At 41.6% G+C, this 15,319-nt stretch overlaps 1 protein-coding gene and 1 pseudogene across 1 annotated transcript in view; one reads left to right on the forward strand and one right to left on the reverse strand.

Moving 5' to 3' along the window:
* LOC115436275 (zinc finger protein 664-like) overlaps window positions 1–15,319 on the reverse strand; it is a 1,196,486-nt pseudogene that overhangs the window by 1,087,120 nt on the left and 94,047 nt on the right.
* The window catches only part of LOC115436284 (zinc finger protein 345-like), a 589,760-nt gene that overhangs the window by 99,692 nt on the left and 474,749 nt on the right, over window positions 1–15,319 (forward strand). The window lies entirely within an intron of this gene.

Consider the following 15,319-nt stretch of genomic DNA (forward strand, 5'->3'; position numbering starts at 1 on the left):
CATTACACCAATATAATCTGTTCAAATGAAGGTAACACCAAGTCACTGTTCTCACTACTCAACAATATCACTAAACCCCCGGATTCTTTACCCTCTCACCTGCACACAACCGCATTCTGTAATTCACTCATCTCCTTTTTTATCAGCAAAATCCAAAAGATCCATCTCAACCTCAGTTCAAACTCCTCCACCGTCACATCTGAACCTCATCCACCCACACACTCACTATCCTCCTTTGACCTCCCCTCCCTTGATGAAATATCAGAACTTATCCATAAGTCCAAGCCGTCCACCTGTCAGCTGGAACCCCTCCCCACAGTCCTGGTGAAAGCATGCCTTCCTTCTCTGGCCCCCTTTATCACTGCAATCATTCACTCTTCTCTCACCACTGGAACTGTTCCTGCATCCTTCAAAACCGCTGCAATAACCCCAATTCTGAAAAAACCTGGTGCAGATCCAACCGACTTCAATAACTTCCACCCTATTTCCAATCTACCCTTCATTTCCAAAATTCTTGAGAAAACAGTAGCTATTCAACTTCACTCCCATTTATCTCACAATAATCTGTATGAACAGTTCCAGTCTGGTTTCCGCCCCCTTCACAGTACAGAAACAGCACTCATAAAAATCACCAACGACCTACTCATGGCAGCAGATTCTGGTTTACTTTCCATCCTCATCCTCCTTGACCTGAGCGCAGCCTTTGACACCATCTGTCACACCACCCTTCTCAATAGATTATCTTCCATCGGCTTCACCCACACTCCATTAGATTGGTTTAAATCATACCTCTTTGGCAGCACTCAGTTTATCCAGATCAAATCCGTCACATCCTCCCATTTCCCCGTCACTTCAGGTGTGCCCCAGGGATCTGTACTGGGGCCCCTCCTCTTTATCATTTACCTCCTTCCCCTTGGCAATATTTTCTGGAAATACAATATCAATTTTCACTGTTACGCGGATGACACCCAGCTCTACCTCACCTGCAAACCCACCTCTACCTTCCCACCTTCCTCCCTCACTGACTGCTTGGCAGACATAAAATCCTGGTTCGCTTCCAATTTTCTCAAACTAAACAGTGACAAAACTGAGGTTCTCCTCGTTGGCACAAAATCCACTTTATCCAGAACCAATAGTTTTTCTCTTACCATCGACAACTCCACGGTCTCCCCTTCCCCACAGGTTAAGAGTCTGGGTGTCATCCTTGACAGTACTCTATCTTTTCAATCCCACATCAATAACATCACTCGGTCTGCATACTTCCACCTACGTAATATTAACTGCCTCCGCCCCTCCCTCACCCCCCATACCACTGCTATCCTTGTTCACAACCTTGTCACCTCTCGTCTAGATTACTGTAACTCTCTCCTCTTTGGTCTCCCACACAAATCCCTCCATAAACTTCAATTAGTTCAGAACTCTGCTGCTCGCATCATCACCAGGACCCCCTCCACTCACCACATCACTCCTGTCCTTCAACAGCTTCACTGGCTCCCGGTTAAGTTCCGGATTGAATTTAAAATCCTTCTAATGACATTCAAGGCCATCCATAACCTCGCCCCTCCATATCTGTCTGACCTACTTAATGTTGCCACTCCCTCCCGTACCCTCAGATCTTCCTCCTCCATCCACCTCACTGTTCCCTCTGCCCGTCTCACCACCATGGGGAGCAGAGCATTCAGCCGCTCTGCTCCCCAGCTCTGGAACTCCCTGCCACCGGATCTCAGAAACACCACTTCACTTCCTCTCTTCAAATCCAGACTCAAAACCCATCTGTTTAGGACCTCTATCTCCTTGTGAACTCAACTGCACTGTCCAAATTTTTAACCTGCCTTTTTATTTTTACTCTGCTTTATTGTTTGTTTTTAACTCTCCTGTTTTACTGTACGGTGTCCTTGAGTGCCAAGAAAGGTGCTTATAAATAAAATGTATTATTATTATTATTATTATTATTATTATTATTATTATTATTATTATTATTAAAATTCTGTGAAACTGGTAGCGTCCAAGAAACCATCCGGCAGTTGACTTGACCCCCCTTGATTTTTTCTTGTGGGGGTATCTTAAAAACCGTGTGTATCAGACTGTTCCACAAACTCTTCAGGAACTCCGAAATCACATCACGGCTGAAATCCAAGCCCTACGACGAACACGAATGGCGAGAAGAGCTGTGTTAGAGATGCGACAACGAGCACAGATTTGCATCAATCTGAATGGTAGCCAGGTTGAAGGTCGTGCCGGACGACTTCGGTGAGACAAAACATTTTGATGGCGAGTAAACATGCTGTAATTGTTGACAATTTCAATTTCATTCACGGTGGCATAAACTGTGTTGGCAGATATTTCGGTGCACAATAATCAATGGACATTCCCTCTGTTATGCTATGCCATAAATCAATGATTCAATCGCCAGACATGCTCAATAACCACATCAATATGACTGTATAATCAAAAGAAAAATAAGCATTTCCATTTCAGTGGTACAATTTCTTTAAATGAAAAGAGCGTTTTTTCGGACTCACCCTGTACATACATATATTGCCTAGTTTATTACTAAATATATGTAATTATACATTTAGACTTCAAAAAATATGCATGTATATATATGTACATCTTTTTCATCCTATGTTGCCAAAATGACTAAGAAGGCATCTTTTTTCAGTTAACACTTTTTTCATGTATATCGCGATGCATATTTTCATGAAATATGTTATTATGCATACCAAGTATTGTAAGTGTTGATAAATATCTGCTTTATGTAAACTTGTGTCAATGGAAAGAAATTGAGTTTCAATAAAACTATATGTAAAAATATAGGGCAGTTTTTGTCTTCATTGCAATATATGTTTTATATTTATCAGTATATGATTAAAGCATATATTGCAGTATATCAGAAAATATATGCACTACTTTCCCATATATGGAAATGTATTTTTTTTAATATAATGCATTATATTTTTCAATATACTGCCATATATTTTTGTTTCATAAGGGAGGAGAAAAACCCTGACCCTCAGTAACATCAACAACAACAACACTGAGTTTCACATCAGCTTCTACTCTGAGGCTTGGACTCATCACAGTCACTTCAGACGGACTCCAACACATGGATTGAAGCTCATCCAGTTTCTACTGAAGTAAAGAACCCACAGTGAAGGAGGTGAGAGTCAAACAGGTCCAACATTACCTTCATGGAGAGACGCAGAGACTCACAGCTGCTGCCGTTTGGAGAGGAAGTAGAAAAGAAGCCAACATGAAGTGGATGAGAGGAGGAGGAGTCAGAACAGAGAACATGTTTACAACAGTTTCTACTGTCGTTACTTCATAGACTGACAGGAACCATTATCTGGGTCCAACTTTACCTCCAGGTGATAACCCTGCACACTTTTAATCATGTCTGCCTCTGGTAAGTGCCTGTTGTGATAATCTCGCGGTGTTTACATGATTTCTCGCGGGACGGTCACATGGGTCGGTGCGGCCAATCGGTGTTTGTGTTGGGGACGTCATGTGGTCACAAGATGGGGTATATCCAATCGCGCTTCAGTCACATGACGGGGTGTAACCAATCACGGCTCATATGTACACAGTAGTTCAGTCTTTTTTCTTTTTTTTTTTTATTGGCACAAAGTAAATTTACAGAAGGGTCTAGTCATGCGGTTATGTAGGGAGTGCCCGACTACATTTTATACTCAAATTCAAAAAGTATTTAAGCTAGAGACATGAATAATACATCATTTTAAAGGTATTAACTAGTACTTGAAGCTCATAAAAAGAAACAAAAGCTGTAGTGCCATCTTTTGCCATAAAATTTTTAAAAACTGCATGGTTATGTAGAGAACAAAAATTAACGTCTACATTTTCCTTTTTTTCTAAACGTTTTAAAAGTGCGGTTTCAAGTGTCTCCTAACTATGAAAATTTGCTGAGATGTTCTTTAAGGTGTCTATTTTTGATAAACTATGGATGCATTTTTTATTTTTTAAATATAACTGTGACTTTTGGCAAGAGTTTTAAAGAATGGAATGGTTAATCATACAGCGCTTTCTGTCATATCTCTCGATCTGTTTCTCTTGAGCTGCAGTTTTTCTCCTCGGGGCCACTAAAAGCACACTCAGAGAAACATGAGCTGATTAGCTAACAGAGGAGGACTGACTGTGAAACTGACCAATCACTGACACAGATTGTGAGTCCTGACATGACATTGGTTTAGCCCTTGACATGTGGTTCTTTCTAACAAAATAAGGAAGTGGCGCAGTCCTTCTCAAACAAGTGGATTATTTTATTGTTTTGGCGCTTCGATGAGATGAAAATACATACTCGTGGCTGTAGGAGATGTGAAGACGCCACTGTGTGTGACAAAGACCACAGAAAGACGAGACCCCTGCAGACACCCTGAGAAGTTTAACACCTGAAATGAAGTTTTATCCAGTATTACTTACAGCCTCTTTAAGGAAAACAGACTGTTGTTTACATTTATGTTTATGATTGGCCCAACAAACTTACTTGCTGTTAGATTTGAAATTCTTTGAACTGAAATGAACGTCTCACTGTGTTGTCCTTTTAATCTGAAGTGCAGTTGTGTATGGTCTATGTGGTCTTTCTGTCAAATTACTCATGCCAGATTTTAATACTCTAGTCTTACAGCTCATGTCATCCTGCTGCTTGGCTGGTAGGAGGGCTCCTTCAGCCCGCAACCATTTTTCACACTCCGCCCCACACATACTCATTCACTGCTCACTTTTAGAAGGTTTCCCCCTTCACACAAACTCTACTGCAATACCTGGATCCATGGACGCATCTTCATAAAATCCCAGTGTGGGTACTGAACTGTAAAAACTTTATGTTTGGGGACTCTTGTTCTTTGTTGCTCTACTGGTCAACCAATCAGACTGTGAACTATGGGGTTGAATTGTTGTTCAAACTGAACTGCTGCAGCTTTGTTTCCATTGTCTATTCACTACTACACTGTCTGTTATATGTTGCTGTTGTTTATTATTTCAATACATGGTACCTATTTAAACGCAACCCTCAGTCTCTGTCTCTCTCTATCAATACATGTCAATAATTGGTGTAAAATATAGTTTGTCATCTTTTCATGGTCATCAAACATGACCCATTTGGACATTCAGAGGGTCCATAGTTACCATGGAAACACCATCATGTTCTACAACATTGATTCATCAGTAAAACCCATAGAGTTGGATCAATGACAGTGGATAAAATGAACAAAAATTAATAATAATAATAAAAAAAACAAAACTTAAGAATAATAAATAATGTGGAAAAAATAAGCAAAAAACGTATTAAAATAAAATATAAAAAGCAAATAAAATGAGCATCAAAATGAACAAAAAGAGGCTGAATAATTAATAAAATGAACAAAAACTAATGGGAAATCAACATAATATTAATATGAAATAAGCAAAAAATAGATTTAAATGAAATTAAAAAAAAGAATAAAATGAACAAAAATTGCCAAGTTAGCCAATAAAATGAACAAAACTGAATAAATTAACAAAATAATAAGTAACATGAACAATATAAGCCACAAACTGAACAAAACTGAAGGAAAATATGAATGAGGCAACAAAATGAACAAAAACAGATAAAATAGCAATTAAAATTGATTTTAAAAAAGAACTAAATAACGACTGTCCATGAAAACGCTCATGTTCTACAACATTGATTCACCAGTAAAACCCATGGAGTTGGATCAGTGACAGTGGATGGACACACTGGGTTTATGTTCAGTTAATGATATATTTTGCAGAAAAAAAACAATCTTTTTCTTAATCTGAGCTTTAATGAACATGATCAGTGAATTAAATATAGGAAAATATCTGATTATATACTGATATAATACAGAAGATAATATTGTAAAGAAATGGTGATAAATTACTTAAGCAAGGCTAAAAATAGAGAGAAATTCATTTGTGAACTGCCACTAAAGAAGCATCAGGTCTTTATGGGTTAAATGTTCATTATTAATTTGGTTTTGTGCCAGTGTTATTTGTAAAGTAATTACAGAATGACACCAGGTGGCGCTATATGATGAGTATCTGGTGAGTAGCTTCCTCATGGTATTTCCTCGTTTTCAACTTGTTTCTCTTCCTGCATGAACTTTCTTAATACTTTCTTTCTTTCTCGTCTCTGATGACTGTTTCTATTCTACTTGAAGATTATGCTGAAAACCCAGACTATTGCACGACTTTAAAGTCACTGTTAGTCACAACTCCAATAAAATAATACTATAAATAGAATATATAAGTGGTCATGTACGCTGTATCATGTTTACATTCTACATTTATGTTTCACCTGCATGAAATTAAGCTCTTTTAACATAGATAAAAGGCAAAGAAGTGCAATAAATGTCCACAGTGAAAGACAGATGAGGGTACAACCACTGGACTCCAACATTTTCAGTTCCTCCATTAGTTTTTTTCCATGTCGGGAAAACAAAAGTGGAAGTTTCAGTATTATATGACAACCACAACACTGATTACACAATGTACCACTGGAAGGAACTCTTGTCACACAGAGCTGATGTCACTACATTCCCAACAGAATCTAACAAACAACACATTTGATGCCTATGATTCAGTTTGCAAATATAAAACTAAATTTCCTGAGGTCATTTGTTTATTAAATCAATGCAAAAAATCAGCTCATTTATATTTTATTTGCATTTACAACAAACAAATGGCTTCTGTCTTCCCTTTTTTTTTTCCTGGTCTTTGCCATAACAGCAATGGTGAGAAGAAACACGACAACAAATATGATGAGAAGGACGATCCTGACAAGAGATGGTTGTCCTGTTGAAAACAAAAGAGGACAGTTGGTTTATTATTTATTGGTTTATTATCTATATTTCCTGTATGCATCTTATATATCCTATACTACCTGAATATATCCTTATTTATTGTATATATTTCTCATCTGTAGTACAGAGTTAGCTTTTTGTATATCTCAGTAGTTTTTGTAGTACTTTAGTAGTATATGTATATTTAATAGATGTGTATTTAATATTTTATCCTGTAGCTTTCAGACGTTCCTTACATTTTCACTCATTCCTGATTGGTCTAAATTCATGTCTGTATTTCAGGAGGATTTTCAGGAATATTGGAGTTGACTGTGTTATGGAAATGTTCAACTGATAACCCACACACAAAGAGGAGGAGAGAAAGTTAGAGTTAAAATAAATAAATGCATTTATTGAGAAGTCAATCACAGAGAAACTCTGTAAGTGAAGTCTGATTAAACAAGAGAAAACTAAAGATTATATAGAACCAAATCCAACCCCCTCAAACTATGATGTCATTCCTTACGTACATCGTACCACCCCATACTACTCCTTCTCTGCTCCGTGAAGAGGTCATGATGACCTCTCCACTCTAACCTTGCTTGGATCCAATCTGGAGTGCAGGCGCCATCCTCTATCTACACATTCAGACATTTAGGTGTTTGGGTTTTAACTCAAGGCAAGAACTCCGTTCCTGGGTTGGGGGTGTTACAGAGTGGTAAACATCACACATAATGAATAATGACTCAGCATTAAAAGAAGATGTACTAACAGTATAAAATATAAAGAGTATAAAACATAAAAAGTAAATTTTTCCACCACATTTCCTCCCTTTTGATTATTCAACCGAATCAATCATGCAAAAACATAAAATTTACGTACGAGTATCAATAAATGATTATAAATGATTATCAACCCAAAGACAACCTAATTAAGCCATATCTCTCCAGATATTCTCCAGATAAATTATATGTAGCCAAATTTCCAGACTTTGTGTCTTTTTTCTTTTTAGATCAGGTTTGACATTGGAGGACAAATAGCAAAATACTATAAACATCCACCCATGATCTATCTGCTTTTGGACATCAGTCAGAACAGTAATTTCCAGCTTCACAATTTTTGTTCATTTGACAGGATTACACGTTGCTTTCTTCATACACCATCAAATCATCATCAAGATCATCTAAGTCACCAAAATCATAATTATCATCATCATCATCAATCACTTCATGCTATACCATACTAAAAGTACCAATCACACTGCTAATCATTGAACGTATTATTGGAATGATGCAACAGGATAATCCGAGGAGTAATACAAACACACCAAAAATCACAGCAATAATTTTCATCAACATTGCCTTCCATCCCCCAGACAGCAGCCAGCCCCAAAAATCCCAGCCTGTTGTAGTGTATGCAGTGTTTTCCTCATGTAGGACTCGTCTATGGTGATCAAACTGATTGTGGAAACATCAGGTACATAGGTACAACACTGGTCGCCAATAAGATGACAGACACCTCCCTTTTCAGCCAATAGGAGATCTAAAGCTGCCCTATCCTGTAATGCGACAGTGCGGAGAGCTTTCATCTCACTGGTCATCAAACCCCTGTTCAACAGATGCAGTGAGATTCTCTAGCTCCACAGAAAGTTCTTCTATGTACCAAGCTAAACAATCAGGGCCGTACATGGGAATAATACTGATTTCAAACTTATGGCCACCTGAAATCTGATCCCGTTTTACACGGGTGTGAGGCGGTGACATAACTGGGCTGATGGTCAATTTGGAGATAGCTGGAACCAAATAAGAGAGGTGACATGTACCTGCCCATCATGCTGGGAAATACAAATAAGAGTGTTGACCACACGTCCACACCATATCTGTAGGACAGCCATACCCATAATCAGAAGGAGTTAGAGCTACGGTGGCATTATATGTGGTAGTAACATTAAAAATAAAATAAAATAAAATAAAAATATGAGGTCTCAGCATCATAATGTGTCAGTGGGGATGGTGTACCTAGTAATGCCGTGAGATTGTAAAGGACTATAACTGGAGAAAAGTAAATTTATCAGCCCTTTTTTCACGATATGCTAACCCGCATGCTACCTTGAGAGTAATGTTACACCCAGATGTGTGTCCCAAATTATACCGTGTGTGTTCTGTGACTGGGGAATGGAAGCAAAACTGTGAAGTGAAAAAAAGATTAGACAGATCTCTGAGCCGAAAAACAACATTTTTCTGTACCATAGTAATATTAGTGTCTCTAGAGAAATTTCTTGGATTTCTGAAGGAAGGTCACGTTGGGTCTCAACCCCAGCCAGGGGTACGCCGTGACAGACGGCCACTGTCCACTTTATCATTGTCAATAGTGTGTGATTGATCGAGAGAGGATAAGGAGCGAGCAGAGTATCTTCATGTGAGCTGTGTGGCATCAAACTACACACATAGCACGATTGATTAGTGACACGTCGTGTCAGATCACGTGTCACTCGCCACCATGTGTTATCGCTATAGTCGTGGTGATCAATGAGGTGGAGGTCACGTCCGTGACGTCCCCGAAGCTCCTCTGACCCTAGCTGTCCTCCGACAGACCAGGGCGCAACAGGAATGTGATGCGGTGGTGAAGGATCAGATACCTGACAGAATGTGTCCATGTACCACATGTACAGGCACAGGAGGGTGATGCAGATGACAGCTGACCCTTTGATCACCTCCATCGTCGTCGAATCAGTGTATGTGTGGGCAGGGGGTCTTCAGTCACTCGCCAGTGACCAGGCAAAGGATAAGTGTATATGAGACGTCACTGGGGTCGTTACCACCGCTAGGTTTCAACCAGTGAGTCTTGTGAGTGTGGGTGCGTGATACAGCTGTGTCCAGCCCCGGTGTCCAGTCGTCCAGTCTACGCTGTCGATCGATGCTCCGGCCCGTCCTCGGCTGCAGCAGTCGGCGGTTCTCCCAGAAACCGCTTACAGTGGATCGCGTGGATCCACATGGCACGTTCAGCAACCTTGACCGCTGTGTGCATCATCAGGAGCACCTGGAAAGGGCCTCGCCACCTGCGCTGTTTCCAGTGCTTTCGTCTGAAGTCCCGAACCAGGATCCAATCCCCCAGCTGCAGCGGATGAAGCAGCCCCTCTGCAGGAACCGGTAATGCTGATTTCACCAGTACCTGTACTTGAGATAGTTCAGAGGAGAGTTTCCTACACTAAGACAACATGTCATGCTCCAACAATGATGTCAACCCGGTTGGTTGGTTGGGGGGCCTGGAGACCTGTATATGGGGTCTCCCAAACATAATCTCAAAAGGACTCAGCCCACTTCGACTCCTACGTCTCATTCTCATTTGCATGAGAACCAGAGGTAGGGCCTTGACCCAGTTAAGACCTGTTTCCTCACAACATTTAGCCAGTTTTGATTTTAGGGTGCTATTTTCCCTTTCAATAGCCCCCCCTGATTGTGGATGGTATGCACAGTGTGTTTTGAGGTCAAAACCTAGCATTTCCCCTAACTCAGTTAGTGCTGTGTTCACAAAGTGGGACCCATCGTCTGATGAGATCTTCTTTGGGATCCCCCAACAAAACAAAACAAAATTTCAGTTACCAAAGCTTTAGCCACTGCAGAGCTGTCTGCATGCTTTGCAGGAAAACATTTATCTAACATTCCTCCCTTAGACACATGATCTACGCCATGTGTCAGCTTAGCAAACCAGGGGAAGAAATGTTTGGGCCGACAAGGTCGTCCATCAGCTGCCTCAAGTGAAACAAAAGACACAAGCCTGTGGAGAAGGACAACAAAGGAGAAGGTCATCAACATACTGTAAAGGAGCAACACCTGGTGGGAGGTCAAGGTGGGACAGCGAGTCGGCCAAAATCGAATTGTAAATGGTTGGGGCCTCGCAATACCCCTGAGACATGTGTGTCCATGTGTACATTTTGTTTCTGAACTGAAACGCAAACCAATATTGGCTATCTGCATGCACGGGAACAGATGTGAACGCGTTCGAAAGGTCAATGACAGAAAAGTGAGATGCAGACGGCGGAATTTGTGATAAAATCGTGTGTGGATTTAGGGACCGTGGGTATGCGTGGAACCACGGCTTTGTTTACCGCCTGTAGGTCTTGAATAAACCTCCATGTGTCTGGGTCAGGAGGGGTTCGCCCTTTTTTCCACAGGAAAAATTGGGGTCCTGACCGGTGAATCAGGACATGGAACTATAATTCCCACATTCAAATAAGCTTCAAACTCGGACTGTTTTTGACATGGCCTGTAATCAGATCGCGGGGTAATGATGACCGCTGGGCAGTTTTGGACGAGACCCACATCATGTGGACCAGTAGCCCAGACACCAGGTGGGATATCAGCCAGTTTGGGTGGCACGGAGACGGGTGAGAGGCCTGTGGGAGATGTAGACATACAGGTGAGCTGAGCGCTTCATCATTTAACAACTGTACAGTTTTCTGACAGTGAAACACTGATATCATGCTCTGTCTGTATACCCCCAGTCGGGGAGCGAACATGATGGCAGGGTCAGAGGTGGGACACAAATCTGACACCTGCAAGGCCTTTTCCACAAACGGGCCCACGTCTTTCCAATCTGCATGGCATGGTTTGGAAAGAGCAACATGCGTGGTGCAGCACCAAGCCTGTAAAAAGAATGTTGATTATCAGTCAGTGACACAGACAATGCACAAAAAAATATGAATCCCAAAACATGTAACCAGTTGTGAGCTTATCAGACTCTGTGTGAAAAAACTCTTCCTCATATGTGGGGTCAGGGCCTCCAGGACTGAAATGAGAAGCACAATATAAATCATTTGGGGGTGAGACATAAGCGCCAGGCTGAAGTCTGCTGTCACTTAGCTCGACCCATTTTTCTGTAATTTGGGGGGAACAGACTTTCCACTGGTATACAGAATCTGGTAACCCAGCAGCATACCTAACCATTGTGTGTGCGTACACACAATGTGAGTGGAGATCTGTGCCTGCGACTGTGTTTTGTTGAGTTATCGTTAACCCCTCTGGACCCGATTCAAGTTTTACCCCCAATTTGCACATCAAATCCCGCCCACACAAATTAATGGGACAGACGGGTGCGAGTAAAAAAAGAATGTTAGAAAGTACATTCTTGTGAAACACATGTCAACGGAACAGTAAAGCTCTCTCTGTCCTGTTTACCACCAGCCGACACAGAAATAATAGTTTTTCCACTCAACTTTAGTGTAGGTGTTAAGTCTACATGTCTGATCACAGAGTATGTAGCTCCACTATCTACTAAAAACAATAACTTAAACCTGCTTATAGTAAGATCAACCACAGGGAGCTTCTGATAGGAGTCAGTACACAGCTGAGCGTGTGTGTGTGTGTGTGTGTGTGTGTGTGTGTGTGTGTGTGTGTGTGTGTGTGTCACCTCCTCCTCCCTTGGGCAGTGCAGCAGAAGCTGTAGTGGGTGTGGAATCCGTGTCTGGAGACCCGCCCTCCAGGGCCGCGAGCCAATCCCCTGCCCTGTTCCCTCCACGTGGCTGTCTCCGCCCCGCCTTCTCTGTGGGCAGTCCCTTTTCCCATGTCCTGGTTGGCCACAGAGGTGGCCCACCCCTCCACATGTCGGACCACCCCTTTCCGGGTGTAGGTGGGCCTCGAGTGTTCTCCGGTCCCCGCCCCCGCTGTTCCCCGGTGGGGGGGGGGGTCGGGCGGACCAGTCCGGAGTGTCTGATGAAAGTGACCCCTGCCCTGCGTCTGGAATCTTCCACTGTCTCATCAGGCCTGTTTCAGGTTTCTCCATGCAGACAGAAAGCCTCAGGTGGGAAAAAACGTCCGGCAGAGGCTAGGGGTCATCTGTGCAGCCAGAAGCCGCCTGAGTTCAGACCCAGTGGGTCTGTGTTCATTGCAGAAAGTCCCTCGGATGGATCAGGTAGATGTTTCAGTAAATGTCCATGCCCTGAACACCACAACAGGACCGTCTGGTCCGCTGACTTCCACCATGGGCATTTGTGCAGCTGTGCCAGAAGTCAGTCCTCCCCCCTGCCTGCAGCATCAGCAGCGGGGGTGGAGTCGGGTTGTGTGGAGTCCGGCTCCGGTGGTGGAGAAGGCCGGGGGTCAGCAGACCTGGGGGGCCTGCTGGGGCCCGTTGACATTTGGCCATTTCTGGAATTACGGCTGAGTGTTCCGGGAGGGGGGGCGGGTTCTCGCGGCGTCTTTGTGGGCAGGCGTCCAGACCCGGACACCAACTTCGCAGCCTGCACAGAAACACAAGGGGGGGGGCATATGGTATATGGTAAAGTGGCGGAGCTCAAGCTCCTTGACAATTGAAAATATAACTGTTTAATCTGTATAATCTGTTTTATATCTGTTTTTATAACCAGCAGCATAATTTACCAGATCTTACAGACGTAGCACAGACGTCGCACAAAAATACAAGGGAAGTATAAAGTTATGAATGAAAAGAAGTGGTTTAAATATTCTAACAAATTAGGCATAAAAGGGAAAAAAACACAGCTAGATGGTGTCATCTATGGTTACAAATGCCTCAGTTTGTTTTTGCTTCATTCACCACATCTCAAAACATTTGTTACAAGTTTCCTATTGTTTAAATTCCCTGACCTTGTTTTTTCTCTCTTTGCCTCCCTTTAACTCATTCAGTTTTTGCACACCCAAAGTTGGCGTTTTAGAAAAAATACCCATGTTTACCCAATAATCAGCACATTCAAGCACAATTTCCCCATATTTTCTTTTTACCCATGGGTTTTGGAATAGGGGCCTCTCTGTCCACACCCCCGTCACTGTGCCCCGGCCGGTTTCCCATTTTTACACTTAGAACGTCTTCTAAGTGGTTTTTGTTCCTTGGCGAACAAAATACTAAAAAACCCTGATTTTTCTTTTCAGTTGTCAGCGAAAAAATCACCTAAAACGCTTTCAAGTTTGTTATAAACTTTACTCTACTGTATTTACATACAGTAGCAACCTTATACGATTTTTCTTTTTGGTTGAAGGCAGGCGAAAAAATCTCCCAAAAACGCCTGTACTCTATTGCATTTGCATACACTAGCAACCTTATACGATTTTCTTTTTGGTTGAAGGCGAAAAAATCTCCCAAAAACGCCCGTACTCTATTGTATTTGCATACAATAGCAACCCAACTCAGGTCTATATATATATATATATATATATATATATACTTATTCTTATTTTTTATTTATTATTTTTTTATTTTCATTTTTATTTTTTTATTTTATTTTATTTTATTTTTTTTTTATATATATAAACCCGAATCGCACGCCACTATTGTTTCAGTGACGTGCCCAGTGACGTGAGTTTGGAACACAGAGAGTAAAAGCCCCAACACCCCAAACTGTAACTTTCTCACCGTGTGTGGCGTTGAACTCAGTTCTGATTCCAGTGGTGAGACGGGCGGGGCTCGGGGCCGGTCCCCCGTCTGCGGTGTCGTTTTACCACGGGGCTACAGCCGCTTTTTGGCCCGTAGGATGATCAGTCCACCAACCTCCGTTCCCCACCCGACAGCACACATGGATCCTGCCGACAACGCCAATTTGTTATGGAAATGTTCAACTGATAACCCACACACAAAGAGGCGGAGAGAAAGTTAGAGTTAAAATAAATAAATGCATTTATTGAGAAGTCAATCACAGAGAAACTCTGTAAGTGAAGTCTGATTAAACAAGAGAAAACTAAAGATTATATAGAACCAAATCCAACCCCCTCAAACTATGATGTCATTCCTTACGTACATCGTACCACCCCATACTACTCCTTCTCTGCTCCGTGAAGAGGTCATGATGACCTCTCCACTCTAACCTTGCTTGGATCCAATCTGGAGTGCAGGCGCCATCCTCTATCTACACATTCAGACATTTAGGTGTTTGGGTTTTAACTCAAGGCAAGAACTCCATTCCTGGGTTGGGGGTGTTACAGAGTGGTAAACATCACACATAATGAATAATGACTCAGCATTAAAAGAAGATGTACTAACAGTATAAAATATAAAGAGTATAAAACATAAAAAGTAAATTTTTCCACCACAACTGAATACTAGAATAGGCAGAACTGATGGAAACACTGATTAAATCCATTACAGGCTGAGATCTTGGTAAAAGCATCTGTGGTGGATTTATCACTAAAGATTCAGTGTTTGTATGAGCTCATAATTCAGATCCAAAGTAGATATAGATCTGGATAGTTCGAGCACAAGTCAAAGACATGTTTGGATGTTTCTATTGGGGGTCAATGCAAATATAGACAATCCTGTGTCTCCACTTCCAAATCTACACCATGAATGCATTTATAAAGCCACACCTCCACATTCACAGTATTGAAAGGATATTTTCAATAAATGGCATATTGTCATTCTTGGAAATTATTAGTAAGACAACATACAAGAGGATGTACCGTCAGAAGTAAGGAGGTCACTTTTAGAATTCAATATTTCAAATGCAAAGTCCAGTAAATGGTCTAAACTCACCACAGAGCTGACAGTATTTATTAATGCAGTATACTCAGTGTTCTAAA

Source organism: Sphaeramia orbicularis, chromosome 16 (genome assembly GCF_902148855.1).
Source record: "Sphaeramia orbicularis chromosome 16, fSphaOr1.1, whole genome shotgun sequence".
Lineage (NCBI taxonomy): Eukaryota > Metazoa > Chordata > Actinopteri > Kurtiformes > Apogonidae > Sphaeramia > Sphaeramia orbicularis.